The 16,194-nt window shown below is 41.7% G+C and overlaps 1 protein-coding gene across 9 annotated transcripts in view; it reads right to left on the minus strand.

Moving 5' to 3' along the window:
• The window catches only part of LOC121879966 (band 4.1-like protein 5), a 65,289-nt gene that overhangs the window by 44,611 nt on the left and 4,484 nt on the right, over nucleotides 1–16,194 (minus strand). The window lies entirely within an intron of this gene.

Below are 16,194 nucleotides of genomic sequence, written 5' to 3' on the forward strand. Positions count from 1 at the left end.
CGCCAGCAGGAGCGATAAAAGCAATCGTCTGTCTGTCTGTACGTCTGTCTGTTTGTTTGAGTGTCATGTAAGCGCAGGGGCCAGGAAGGTGGTGGGTGGGGGGTTCTCCTCAGTGGTGCCAAGGTCAAAGTGATGGGGCCCCTGTGTGATGGAGGCGGGCCCTTACCTGTCCTGGGGCCCCGGGATGATTCTCTTCAAATACCTACCTGAGTTGAGGTGTTCGGTCAGGTCCAGGTAATACTACTAATAATACCGTAATAATAACAAAAATGACAATACTACTACTACTACTACTACTACTACTACTACTACTAATAATAATAATAATAATACCGTAATAAAAACAATAAAATAATAATAACACAATTTTTACTTCAGAACTACAAGACCAGAGACAATACTCCGTTAACGCGCTCGTGTGTGTGCGTGTGTGTGTGTGTGTGTGTGTGTGTGTGTGGAGTGTGTGAGTGTGTGTGTGTGTGTGTGTGTGAGTGTGTGAGTGTGTGTGTGTGTGTGTGTGTGTGTGTGTGTGTGTGTGTGTGTGTGTGTGTGTGTGAGTGTGTGTGTGTGTGTGTGTGTGTGTGTGTGTGTGAGTGTGTGTGTGTGTGCGTGTGTGTGTGTGTGTGTGTGTGAAGGCGGAAAGGTGAGAGGGGGGGAGAGCCAGCCAGTCACCAACACACACACACTGACACTGTCGCTAGGAGGTGTATGCTCAGCCCGACCCAGCCCCTGCCTAGCCGGATCATCTGTATATTAGCCCCGTCTTATTTCACCTGAAGAATAACCACCCAGCTTATTTCACCTGAAGACTAGGTTAGGTTAGGTTAGGTTCGAGGTATGTTAGGTCAGGTTAGGGTCGAGGTATGGTATGTTAGGTCAGGTTAGCTTAATCCGCAGGTGAAATAAGCTTGGTGGGTCAAACCTTCAGGTGTTCCTCTCAGCCTACCTGTACCTGTCGACTGGGGGAATCACCACCACCACCATCAACAACCATAACCATCATCAACACTATCACCATTACTGCACCATCACCACCACTATCAACAACCATAACCACCATCAACAACCATAACCATCATCAACACTATCACCATTACTGCACCATCACCACCAAAAATTATCACCATCCAACCATCATCACCAAGTCGTGCAGGAGCCAGAGGCACTGTACGTCGTGTAGGAGCCAGAGGTGCTGCACGTCGTGTAGGAGCCAGAGGTGCTGTACGTCGTGCAGGAGCCAGAGGTGCTGTACGTCGTGTAGGAGCCAGAGGTGCTGTACGTCGTGTAGGAGCCAGAGGTGCTGTACGTCGTGTAGGAGCCAGAGGTGCTGTACGTCGTAGGAGCCAGGAGGTGCTGTACGTCGTGCAGGAGCTAGAGGTGCTGTGTGGCTGTCGTAGGAGCCTAGAGGTGCTGTACGTCGTGTAGGAGCCAGGGGTGCTGTACGTCGTGTAGGAGCCAGAGGTGCTGTACGTCGTGTAGGAGTCAGAGGTGTTGTACGTCGTGTAGGAGGAGCCAGAGGTGTTGTACGTCGTGTAGGAGGAGCCAGAGGTGCTGTACGTCGTGTAGGAGGAGCCAGAGGTGCTGTACGTCGTGTAGGAGGAGTCAGACAGTGAGGAATGCGAGCTGGAAGGTGTGAGTGTGTGTCGTGTTATGCTAAGCAGGTTGCCTCCGTCGACCACAACCACACCATACCTGCGTTAGGCCTCTCTCTCTCTCTCTTTCTCTCTCTCTCTCTCTCACATCTTATTACCTTCTCTATTTCTCTTCTCTTCACACACACAAGGAACCAGCAACATGACCTCGTACACGTCACAGAAAAACAACATTATAATGATATATATATTATACTTCCTCGACCACAAATATTCCATCACCAACTCACCTGAAACCGGACCATAATTTATATGTTAGCTACAGCCACGAGTCCTAACCTAACCAAACCTAGCTGGATACCGTCAAACATAGGTTGGATGGATATAAGAGCAATAGGGGTTGGGTTTAAATAGGATTGCTCAGTTTGGCTAGCTGCAGTTTCCTCCGTTCTTGTGTTCTGAGATACGAGTGTTAGGTGGCCCAGAGTATTGTTTACATATAGTGCGGCAATGTTTCAGGTTGTCTGTGTAAAGGCTGTGTCACTCTTGGGGCCACTATACGGGACTCTGACACAGCGTGAGTGCCACTCCCTAACACGGGGCGATGCACATGGTGTGAGGGTGAGCGAGGATGGGCGTGGTGGTAAGGAGAATGGTGGGTGGCGTGAGGTGGGCGTGTGAGAGGGTGGGCATAGTGGTGGGTAAGTGTGTTTGAGGCTGGGTTTTGCGAGGTGATGTGTGTGTGTGTGTGTGTGTGTGTGCGACAGGTGTGCGACCCCGGAAGACGTTACACTTGACCCTATGAACTTCGACTCTTATACCGCCCACCCACCTATACTATACCCACACCTAGCCCCCTACCCACTTACACCCAGCCCTCCCACCCACCTACACCATTACACGTATTATCTACACCAAATCTTACACCCAACCAAAACAAAATATTGAACCTCACTTAATATGGCAGCGAGAACAGTAAGCTTAAAACGAGAGATTCCATAACAATGATTTTAACGAGACGATTCCCCGTGTTACTCGCTATATGGGAGTCCCCGTGTGTGTGTGTGTGTGTGTGTGTGTGTGTGTGTGTGTGTGTGTGTTGTAGCACTTATCGAAACCCAGCCCCGTCTACCTACAGTATATTACCAATAACTACTTAGAAAAAAAATTATTATAGCAACGTAAACACACACACAGACAGAGGAACTGGTGGTGAGGGAGGTCCTGCTGTAGTCTTAAGAGATCCCGTAAATGTGCAGGAGTCACGTAAATCAGACCTACCAATCAAAAGGCTTCCCGGTACCGCGAAGCGTGACCGACTCCCACCAATCAGGGAAAGAGTCTCCGTACCGCATCTCTCTCTCTGCCTGTCATCACTTCCGCCAGACCCCGCCTTGTGTTCAGTGTTCACCCATCCTCCCTCCCAACCACACCCCCTTCTACGCCATCCACTTGACATATAAATAATTGACTTTATTAATCCATCTCCATATATCTGACGACAATTTCATCCACTTAAGTCTAAAAAAACACAAGAAATAGGCCTAATAAATCCAAATGTTACTCAAACGCCCTAAGCCTATAAGAATGACCACCTCAAGTATACAATCACCCGAGCTAATGACTCTTACAAAGGCAGACACGATCCACGGTTAATTTTGTAGGTCAGCGCCCCTAGTAGCTAGCTGGACCTGACCTTGGCACCGTTTCGGGGGAGAGATTGAATTCCGTCCTGACCCCCGTGGTGTTAACTGTACAGTGCTCAGGTGAGATAGGGTTAGGTTAGGTAGGGCTTAGGTTTGGTGTGGTTAAGTTAGGGTACGTTAGGTTAGGTGTGGTTAAGTTAGGGTACGTTAGGTGTGGTTAAGTTAGGGTACGTTAGGTTAGGTGTGGTTAAGTTAGGTTAGGTTAGGTGTGGTTAAGTTAGGGTAGGTTAGGTTAGGTGTGGTTAAGTTAGGGCACGTTAGGTTACGTGTGGTTAAGTTAGGGTAGGTTAGGTTAGGTGTGGTTAAGTTAGGGTACGTTAGGTTAGGTGTGGTTTCAGATTAATTAACGTTATCTTAAGTTACGCAAAGTTATGTTAAGTCAAGTTAGATTAAGTAGAGTTAAGTTCTGGTTTCACACACTCTCCCAAAACACAACAAGGTCCAACCAATCAAGAGCCTGGATGACGAGCGCTCTCTAGCCACACACAGCTTGTGGTCGGTTAGTAAATGGATACAGCAGCCGTTAGCAGACCTCACTGGGACGGTAAGCTGGCGAGGTGACCTAGAAACAGGTATAGATCTTGTACCCAGGAAAAGCGTATGGACAGAATTTAATCTTAGTCATGCGTCTCGCGCGATGATGGCCCGGGTGTGAATGATTTTTGAGCCTAACCTAACCAAATCTAACCAAATCTAACCTAACCAAATCTAACTTAACCTAGCCGAAGTTCCTACCCTAACCAAAACAAATCTAGCCAAGCCTAACCTAAGAAACCTAACGCAACCAAACCAAATCTAGCCTAACCTAAACAGTCTAGCCCAGAAACAAACACCAGTTACCGGGAGAACCTTGCAACAAACACACCAGTTACCGGGATAGCCAAGCCTATAGCCACGGACAAGCAAGCAATAAGTCAACAAGGATAACACACACACACACACACACACTGAGTCAGACAAGTCAACAGCCTCAACTCACTCTCACACAGACAAACTTGGGACACGATCGCGGGTTCACGGTCTTCTGAGGCACTTCACTTCACCACCACCTTAACACACCTCAATGTATTCTACCTGTGTGGCCTGGGTCGTGTGCTGAAGTGTCTGTCTGTGTTAATATAGTGTGGTGAATGGAAGGTTAGTTTTGTGGTGGTTAAATCATTGTTGGTTGGGATTTTCGTGTATATTTTATTTTATTTAGTTTGTGATATTTGTTGGGATTTTGAGTATTTATTATTATTATTATTATCATTATCATCATTATTATTACGTCATCATCATCACTATTATCATTACAAACATCAATCAGTCAAGTGAGGAATGACGTTTAATTTTTGTCATTTATATATAACACTGACTATAATCACAGCCAGATCTAGAGACTTCCTGGTGAGCATTAACAAGAGAAACTTAAGTAGACTCAATTATACTAACATGGATATTTTTGTCTCTATACTAACATGGATATTTTTGTCTTTATACTAACGTGGATATTTTTGTCTTTATACTAACATGGATATTTTTGTCTTTATACTAACATGGATATTTTTGTCTTTATACTAACGTGGATATTTTTACCTTTTACGTGTGGGGGGCCGCCTCTAATAACCCCAGTGTGTAATATGAGGGTTTTGGCAGAAGGTTGACAACGATTCTTGTGTTGACTGTTCTCACGAGAGAGAGAGAGAGAGAGAGAGAGAGAGAGAGAGAGAGAGAGAGAGAGAGAGAGAGAGAGAGACCTGATACATATATAAGCTCATTCGATGGAGCGTGTGGGAGGCAAGCAGGAGACAGGTGTGGTCGGTGTGACAAGGTTAAGTAAAACCACCAACCACACTATTCCACACAGCCTTGAACGGCTCTCACACTTTACAAGAAAAAAAAATGAAAACTGACGTGTGACCTTACCTTACCTGACCTTACATAATATAAAAGACACTCACCTCCTTCAGTTAAGTGAGTATTATAGTGTATTATACGGTACAGTAGATCTTTACAGTCAATTATTTATGTACCTTCTGTATCAAACAAATTATAAAAGTAACAATATTTTTTTTGTCAATCACAGGACGAGTAATATTACCTTATATGGTCAAAATATAATTACCTCTATCATACTCATCAACCCTGTAAACCCATATTAGACCATTTTTTTAATTGCTTTGTTGTAAGGAATAGGCTTAATGAGAGGTATTTAACACACATCTCTGAGAACAATTACCGACCAATACTTCAACAAATACTACATTAAGATAGAAATTACACACTAAAATCATCCTCATTATACAACCATACAGCGGTCATTACAAGACAACGAATAATATTAATATACAATATACTATGATAACTTGTAAATGGTGTCGGTGAGAACACTACCACAACCAGGAATTAATAAACTCTATTGACGGGATGTGACATGTAGGGGTTGAATTATCTCGGTATTGATGGTTTCTGTGGGTCTGTCCAGTTCTGAGGGCCAATAGTGTGTGTGTGTGTGTGTGTGAGGACGGGACTTGGAGAGAGACGATCATTCCACAGAGGGTGTCGTGCTTTAGTAAACACACTCCACCTTCCTCTCAACTACCCTACAGTGAATCATCTCTCTCTCTCTCGACACACACACACACATACGTTCACATCCTCAAGAAACACACACACACATCTATAACACAACTATTGCCTCACAGTTAAACTAACATCATAACTAAGATAAAGTAAACATCATTAATAACACAAAGTAATATTCAAATAATTATATAAATCAACTTTAGAATCCCGTCACTGATAAACCTCCTCAATATCATAAAGTAATACTGAAATAAACTCAACTTTACGATCATGCAAACGTCTTTTAACTGTGGTCATGATAGCCGAGCCTCTTAACGCTACACTTAGAGACTTCTGTGGTCACTTTAGAGCAAACAAACTGATCATATTATTACAAGATAAACAAATACTGATCAATATGTTAAGATACACAACTACACTGATCAACAAGTTAAGATACACAACTACACTGATCAAAATATTACTTGACAAAACAAATAAACACATTGATCTTTATAGCTGCCTTGGAAGACAAACAAGTACAGGTACACTGTTTACCCACACAACAACACAGTAGGCTCCAGACACGCACACATTAACCTACGCTAATACACACACACACACACACACACACACACACACTTGTAACACACTTTGTAATTACCTCGTTACACCCTAATTATCAAACACTAACTCAATTAGACCATATAATTAGAACATCAATGATAAAGACAACCAGTTTATGAACAGAGGCCTTGTCTGTCTGTCTGTGTATCTGTCAACAAAACGCAGAGTATCGCCTCTATTATGACAGTTGACACCTTTAAATGTCACCTGTACCGTTTACTGCTAACCTAACTCTACCTAACCTAACTTCAGACCAATGAATCATGGAACCGATTTCAATATATACAGTACTTACAATAATATCTCTCCCACAGACCACTTTAAGAAAACAAACGATGGATAATGTGATGCTTCAAGACACTCACAGGATGAGGGTGTACCTTCCTTCACATAGGCCTATGTACTGGTAATCACACTTAGTACAGTCATCAAATCCACCACCACCGCTAACCGTGCCTAGCCTAATTACCGCGCCCACCTTCCGTCTCCAACACAAAGGCTACACTTCACACTTAAGACATCAATTAATACAACTCATGGAGAGTAGTTCTGCCTATATGTCGTTAAATTCTCCAAATGGAAGTTCACATTGGACTGGTGATGGCCAGGAGTACATCAGTAATCAAGGTTACATTACTAACGTGGTGGAATTTACGCCACAGGTGAAGATCTGTTACGACGCTGACGGGAAAACAGAGCTCAGTTGTTGATGCAATCTGCACACACAATCATTAACTCTAACCCTAAAATAATTATTGTGGATTTTGTGAACCGTAAAATTTCTTCGTCCATGATAATGTAAACATATATCATCATGACTCAACTCAGTACGGTCAGTGAGTTGATAGGAAGCGCTGTAGGTCAGTGACAAGATTCATTATGTATATCGTAGTATGTCATGCCATTAACCTATATGTAACTCTGTGCTTCAACAACTAAGGTCAATTCGTACAGTAAACACCCATTAATAATTAAGAAAAACAATTGTATGTGTAAATATTTGTGTGGTATGTGCCCTGGCTAAACACCCGGCACCAGAAAAGTTAACAGAACACTATTACTCCTGACGTAAAACATAAGTTAAGTTCCTATAAAGTCAACTACCAGTGGCACGTAAGGGTGAAGCCCCACTGAATCATTATATATGGGGGGTATTTGGCCGAGTCCGTCAGCCTAATGCCCGCCTGTCCCGACTGACTGGTCTGGTATTTGTTTCTGCCTGAGGACAAACCGGTAGTACTAAGCTAACTCATTATCTCACCAATACCTCATTATATGCCTCACCAGTAACTCATCATCTCTCTAGTCACTCCTACTCACCCATGACACATCACTGGGGCGTGTGTCTGGCAGTCTATAGCGAGGGTCTCCTGCATCACAAAGCATCTCTCAGTCGTCTCGCTCCTTCCCAACACACCCCTTTACAGTAGGCCTATATGCTTGGCCGTCACCACGTTAGGCCTACAGGAACAAGCTAGCTACTTACTATCCCTTACACCGACTCACCGTAACAGGTACTCACAATAAAATTCAACAAAAGCGTAACAGACAGAGCCCAAGGCGGTCATGGCGAGGGTAAGGTCACTCGAGGAAATATTTTGTTTACAGTGTGCATCCATCTGGCGCTCAAGAGCCACTCTACTCTCAAGGGCTACATTCACGGACAGTCTAGAGTAGAGGAAGAAGACTGGGTGTGTTGCATTTAAATTTTATGTTAGTAAGTTAAAGCCATCACTTTTTGTTGTGAAAAATAAAATAAAAACCAGCACACAGACTAAATATTAATTAGTTGTAGGAATTACTTTACAACTATATAAATATTTCTAGACCGTTGGAATTTATATTAGAATTCAAATTTATTAACATAATATAGTGTATTACGATCATTTAAAGTATCGATTTTTTATTCTTAATATATTATTATTATTGAGTTATTAGTATTATCGGAATTATATATTACCCGGTGTCCTTTGTCATGCCATCCTTTTATTATTAAGGCTATATAACCATCAATGTCAGTTATTGTTGTTTTAAAGCTTTTAGCTAATTAACGATTAATTACCACACTATCAATAATGTTATATCATTACCATTATCGGGTATCATTATAACCATGACGGTCATTATCTTCATCAACACTATTTTTCGTATGATGAACCAGATGACTGAGGAGGAGGAACTTCTCCTAACTCCCGGGGCTTGAGCTGATGAAGACCAACCGTTACCTTTAGTGAGCGAGGACCCGGTTTATGGGGGTGGCCCTAGCGCGTCTCCTCTCCAGTCCACACCCGCCAAACATCCCCAGCTGACACCAACCACACCTCAACTAACACCAGCCATCATTCATTACCCACCAACCATCCTCCAGCTAACACCAACACCTACCAACCATCCCCAGCTAACACCAACACCTACCGACCATCTTAGCTAACACCAACACCTACCAACATCCTCCAGCCAACCTACCAACCATCCAGCTAACACCAACACCTACCAACCATCCCCCAGCTAACACCAACACCCACCAACCATCCAGCTAGCACCCACCGACCATCCCCAGCTAACACCAACACTCACCAACCACACCCTAGCTAACACCAACACCAGCTAACGTTAATTTTGCGTGTATTCCACTTCACACACCCACAAACACTCTCCAGCTCCCGCCAAATTTGCCAGACGCGTTCCCTCTCGCGCAGTAAAACACAGTATGATCCGCCACAGTTCACTCGATGGCGGCTATGTAATACAAATCAATATAAATTAACTCAAAATGTAAAAGACACAATCTATTATATAAATCATCATCAAATTAACTAAATCCAAAAGCGCAATCTATTGAATCCGTCTCCATAGATGAAATATTTACACGCAAGAGTAACATGAACTATGACCTCTGACATACCCACGGGAGTACAAATACGATAGAAGCCGTTAAACGAACACACTTCAAAATAAATACCAAACACTGGAGGATAATTTAACTTCAGCAGGAATTTGTATATAATGTCCACAAATTTTGCCGAGAAATAAAATAAACACAATCTTATTACTACCATACATAAAACAAGTTGCGCTTTTGATTTTACCGCTAATTATAAGAAAAATCCTAAACTGTTTTTAAATATTTCTATCATAGTCTTTCTTCTTAAATAATAATAAAACAAATACTAAAAACCATAACAATTACATAAATAAGACTTAATAAAAATAATTCCAACAATACCAGTTACAACAATGAAAATATCAAACAGGTACTATTAAATTTTTAATAATAATGACAATACTGTACCACTAAGCAAAATAACAAGAATAAAAATAATATAATAGGCTGTAACATTAATATATATACTGGCAGTAATATATAAGTAATAACTAAGTACACACACACACACTTCATCTGTGTTTTTCATACACTGGTCAATTAAATCATTATACAAGGGGAGGGGATAAGTCATTTCTTTAAATATTTTTTTTCACCTTGCTAGTTCGTAAGTTGCAAAGATTTATGTCTGATAATTTTATCTCCTAACATGTACTAACGGAGTATATTACAATTAAGCCAATCAGACGCCTTCAGTTACAAGGGAAATTTGGTGTACGGTAGCTGTTATCTTCAACTTCTGAACGATAACATAAGATATATCACATGAACATGAGATAGTCTAAGAATTTGCACCATCTGGTAATAAACATTTTTTTTCTTCTGCCTAATACAAAAAGTACAAAGTGGGTGAGACCAGGTAAATGCCGTTATCACGTCTGTACACCCGGCCAGCGACCGTCGGGGCTCACGAGTCTCCTCACACACACAAGATAAGGAATTTTTACAACGTCTCTATATACGTGAGCTGATAACACCCAACTAAACCTAACCACCCCAGGTAAGGTAAGTTATGTTAAATTTGGTTGGTTGGTTTGTGGCCAATATTAGCAACACAACAAAACACTGTTCGAAAATTTCCTCCTGACATCAATTATTTTGACTTCAGATTGCGTGTCATAGAAGACTGCTCTTGGAGTGTTATCCCAACCGCAAAGTTCCCTGTCATAAATAATCGCCCCAAAATGACACCACAAATAATGAGTCATTGTAAATGTTGGAACCTTGACTGCCACCTTTCCGAAACTGGTTCCCTGTTGGTTTAAGAAAACACCAGGTGAACGAGATTTGTTTTTTAATATACTGTATATAAAACAAAGAGCATTTCTTCAGGCACCAATTATAATCTTTGTTTTGTGGGGACCTGTTGTTTTAACCGGGGTTCGTCCCTCAGCAGTTTATGAAACAGCCAATCAGATACAGTCGTCCCGTCAATGTATACCTGTTGCATATATGTAAGGCAACAGAGGACCAGATCACTCCCCCCTTCTTCCTTCCCTGGAGAAGTGCTGAGAGAACTCTGACTGGCACGCGCTGGTGCAACTTATACATAACCCTGGTCTCCCTTTGTTTCGTTTACAGCAAGTGTGAAATATTACCTCCAAGATCACCTTCCAGCACCACGCCAGTCCTAGGAAAACTCCCCCATTTTATAACACACCTCAAACACGCCCGTCACAAGACATGTAAGCAGTTCCGCCACTAGGTAAATAATTTGGTCTATTTTCCCTTCGTAATTGTAAATTGTGTAAATCTACTTATAAAACCAGTTTCCACCCACACCTCTACCACTGAATATTTCCTAGTTTTAAGATAAATATTTTTTATCATTCCAAGAACTTCAACTGTTCATAATATTTTTTTTTCAGCTTGAAAATCTGTAAAGCAACTCCAGTCAACTTCAACTAGCTGTCACAAACTATTTCTTCACATTACATAAGGTCTTAGTTGCTGAAGCCCCTCAAACCCAATAAGATAAAGTTTAAGCATACTATCGTAGCCTGCCTCAAGACTCTTCACCGGGTAGGAGCGTGTGCGTTATTTTTGTGGTGAATAAAAGTGAATTTACTATAACCCCCCTCCCCCCCGGGCCACAATAACAAACACCTTCCCTGGCAGGATCACGGAGCGCGAGGCGTCAAACAGCTGAGTGAGTGCTGACAATCCCTCCACGTTGCCGCAGAGAACAGTGTTGCCACCACTCCCCCTGTTTACCTGGGGCTTTGTTTACGTCACGAGCGTGTCTCAACCCCCACACCAAGAACCACCAATATTATCCGTTCAAAAAGAAATAGCCGGTCTGGTTGTTATCATAAACGTGGATGTGATACAATGAGAATTTCCGCTGAGGACAAGGAACCAGTTACCAGAACACCAAACAAACGTTATGGCAAGCACTTCCTACTGCAACGGAATGGATTGCAACACATGGATTTGTCAACATCCGCTGTCCACTTTAGGCCAGGACTGCAATCTCATAATCATGTCCAGTTTATACTGTTGCAAGTAAGGGGGGTTATTGGCAGAGCTGGATATGGCAACACTGCACCTCCTTCAGTAGCTTCGATATAACACAACAAAGGCAGCAGTTTACTCGTCCATTCGACAGCCTAGTAACTATTCACATCGGAAATTTACTTCTTCCTGTGGTAGGTTAGGTGTTAGCGCCTCAAGGTCTTCCTCACTCATCTATCAACGCGACGGGTCTCTTTAATATAGTACCGATGCGTAATGTATGTGTGCAAAACGCAGTAGGTCAGGTATACATTATGTAAATTAACTTATGATTGTTGTTTTAACGCAACGAAGGTCACTGTTTACGTGAGGAATCATCCCGAGCACGATCCTGGCTTGATTTTCCACGATGAGAATTAGCTAAGTTTTGAAAACAATTATTTTATAGCAACCATCTGAGCCATTGACTCACCTGGTGACATCACAATCAGTGGCTACTCAACAGGTATCATCCTGTTTGAGTGTGCGAGATGAAACACGAAAGACGAAAAGCTTTTGAGGAAAATGATAAAGGTGAGATAACAAGCACAAAGGAGAGAAGAATTCCTTAAGGCCGACTCCTAACTGAAGCCTAACCTGAGTAGAGAGGTCAGCACTGTCAGGGCATATCGTTTTGTGTATTTATCGACACTAGTATTATATAGCTACACCATTAAGAACTAACAGCATAATGGCCACATATTAATCATATACAACTGCTATATAAACATCCAAGATTCTAAAAGCCTTACTAACATTGAAAAAAAAATAATATCGATTCATAGTTAAAACCACACATATTCAAGAACAGTTACACCACCTAACCTAACACTTTGGGGGATGTTGTTTATGGAACATTTGTTACCTAACTGTACATACATTTAATGGGCCGGTGTCGAAAGTGTTAAAAAAAGAACAGAGAAACGATTTAGGAAAGTAAGTAGGCCGTGGCATTTCACTCCCTTGGTGAACTGACAAACCCAGTATTGAACTCTATCCAGTTTTAGCAGGAACCAGCCAGACCGTTCTTAATATTTAATACTACGCTTATTACAGTTACGAGAATGAAAGTATTAATTTATATTCATACAAACACATTATGGACACCAGCAACAGCACCCTCCTAACATGGATGTTGTGTTGGGAATAATAAAAGTACTTGTACATAATTCAATAAACACTTGTGAACTATAATATACCAAATATAATGTTATTTTTTTAAGGAAATACTGTACATTCATACACATGATTCTGACCGGGAGTTTCGCAAGAAAAAGTAACAAATTCGTATTAAGATTTATAGGCAAGTTGTCACCATTAAATATTATAACAAGTAATTACTAAAGGCAGCGAGAGTATATAATAGTAATAATATTGATAACAATAATAATATAAAATAATTACATATTTGCACTAGCAAGATAAATGTGCCTCACATTTAAGGAGACAATGTGAGCTCTGGCGGCACAAGTCAGCGACGGCACCACCATGACAGCATAACACTGACAGAAACCAAGTCACTCCCTCCAGTCAACATCACCACCACAACAACAACACTCACAGGAGCCAGTCACTACAACTTCCGGTCACATCAGTCAACACCATCACTACAACATACACTCAAACAGGGACCACACAGTCACTACACTTTCCAGTCTATTGGAGGAGATTGTCAGGCCATCGGCACCGGATCTACAGGTATGTGGAGAACCACGTCGATTACCCGCCAGCGTCTGTGGTCACCCACGCTTCAGAAACTTTTACAATATCATAACCGCGTTGTGAATCTTCATCCACCAGTAATGACACTCCCATGCAGTGAACATCACTCAACGTACAATGGCTCTCGAGTGAAGAATCTCTCATCTGATGGCTGCACTTCCTGTTGAACACTATGAGTTTTCTAATCCCTTTGTCAAGTTACATTTATCTTAAAACACATATTGTAAAGTTGTCTACAGTAGGTATACCAAGTAAGTAGTTAGCATGAACTACTGCTTATTCTACAATCATTGGAATGATGCGCAATTTCTAGACTAAAACTGTGTTACTATCGAGGAGAAGCATTACAATTAATGCATGATTTGTAGAATGTAATGTACCAACACCATGACGGGCCGCCATGACACCACCACCACAATCACCACTTCACGTCACCCAGAGAAATCTGACACAGCTGTTGCTGCCGTTTAACCTAACCTGCCCTCAATCTATCCAGACGATTTAACCCAATTTTCTGGTTAATGGACCAAAATGTGGGACAGTGTTCTGGTAGTGCTACGAGATGCCTCAAAGAGATCCCAAAACCAACGTCACCTGAGCTAATGTGGTGAGAGATGCCAAAATCATAAGAAAGTGGGATACTGCAGGCCAGCCCATACAGGGCAGATCCTTTCACACCCATCCCAGCACTTCCATGTGCCTATCCAACTTCGTCTTGAAGCTTAGCGTCCCCGATCCTACTATAGCACTCGGTAGCCTATTCACATATCCACAACCTATTACCAAACCAATCCTTTCTGAATCGGAATTTATCTAATTTAAAGCCATTTGTTCTAGTTATTTCGTTATTACTGAGCTTCAGAACATCTTCCATTTTTTTCTTGTACACCTCTATCATATCTCCCTAACTCTACGCCTCTCTAATGAATGTGGCTTTTCAGTCTTTCTTCATATGGAAGGTTTCATCATTTTGTCAACTCTCTCCAACGAATCTATGTCCATTCTATAATAAGGACACCAGAACTGAACCGCATAATCCATGTGTGGCCTCACTAATGCTAGGTAAAGTTTCAAGATAACGAGATGCCTCAAAGAGAATGCGAACGCCAAAACCAACGTCACCTGAGCTATTGATGTATCTGACAAGATGACTGTCACTGCCTTTCAACCTGACTCAGTAGGTCTATGGTATCTTCTGCTCGGCCTATTAACTTTAGAATTGGTGTACTCACTCGTGTCACTGAAATCTATTACCATATTTACAAAACCCAGGAAAGTAACTTTGCAGCGATAAAAAATATAGTTTCATCCTCTGTACCAAACACCTATAAATCCTTCAACATAGGTGTGAACACCAGACCTATAACTCCCCAAGCATACGTAAACAAAAAAACATTAAGCAAATTTACCAGTAAACCAAGGAACCAAACTGGTGGCCGACAGTTGTACCGCCATCTTAAAGTTTGTAACAGGTTTCACTAATATTATAACAAACGAATCTTGCACCATCTGGGTTAGGTCAGAGTATGTGGGTTACGGTTAGATTAAATCGTGTTATATTATTTGGGTTGGATTATACCGGTATTAGATTAAGTTATATACTTGTGCTAAAATACCTAAGGTCAGATGTCACGACTGGTTGAGGTGAAGTTAACTGATTAGTAAGGTTATTTCGATCACAGTATGTTTTGTTTTGTTATATGAATTAAGTTATCCAAGCAAGGTTAGGTCAGAAAGACATGGTGAACACTTTACAATCAACTTCCATTTTCTCCATAGTCTCGAGTTGGTCTTGGGACATACTGCCTGAGTAATAATGCTTCAAGTTCGATAACAAATGACGTCTCCAAATGAGCGAGTGGGGGGGGGGGTGATCTTGTTAGCATAGTCACCCCACAGTTGTTTTACCTTGGCCGTGTCTTCGATAGCATGGACTTATTTAGCATCTTTGTGAGTTTGTCTTCCTTGACCAGCTGGACTTGTGTACGCACCAGCTTTATGAAAAGTTAGTTGGGAAATTTAACAATGCTAATATGTAACAACAATAGAAGAATGGCTAGACACACTAATAAATTGAAAAGATATGTAATTGGAATTCACTAAATGCGCATCACCTGTTCGTCATGTCACACCCTGGCTCAACACTTAATGCTACGCAGAATATTCTCTTATTCTTCCTTTAGCCCATTACATTTTATTAACGGGGGTAATGACTGATAATTACAGGTCATTATATGACACATTACGCATGGCTAGGGAGCATAATGTAGACGACGACCGATTACCGTCAGTCATTGGTTGGCCTGACAGGTTTTAAAGCACCGCCGGCTTGACTTCAGTCTTACCCTTTGATCTCTATCACACACAATGAAACTGAGAGAAAATGTGTTGCTTGACTGAAGTCTTAACCCCCCCCCCCCTTAAACTGTCACACACACTTTTGAGAGTGTATTGCCTTAATGGTTAGTCTTACTCTGTATCACATACACCGAGAGAGGGAGGTTAGGCTTGAGCCGTACCCTCTCCTATGTTTGTGCGTAGATACAAAAGCTTTAGCAAGTGTGTGTGTGTCCGAGTAACTGACTTTAACATCAGGGGAATATAAACACTGGAAACGATGAAA

Source organism: Homarus americanus, unplaced genomic scaffold, assembly GCF_018991925.1.
Source record: "Homarus americanus isolate GMGI-L3 unplaced genomic scaffold, GMGI_Hamer_2.0 scaffold29478, whole genome shotgun sequence".
Classification (NCBI taxonomy): domain Eukaryota; kingdom Metazoa; phylum Arthropoda; class Malacostraca; order Decapoda; family Nephropidae; genus Homarus; species Homarus americanus.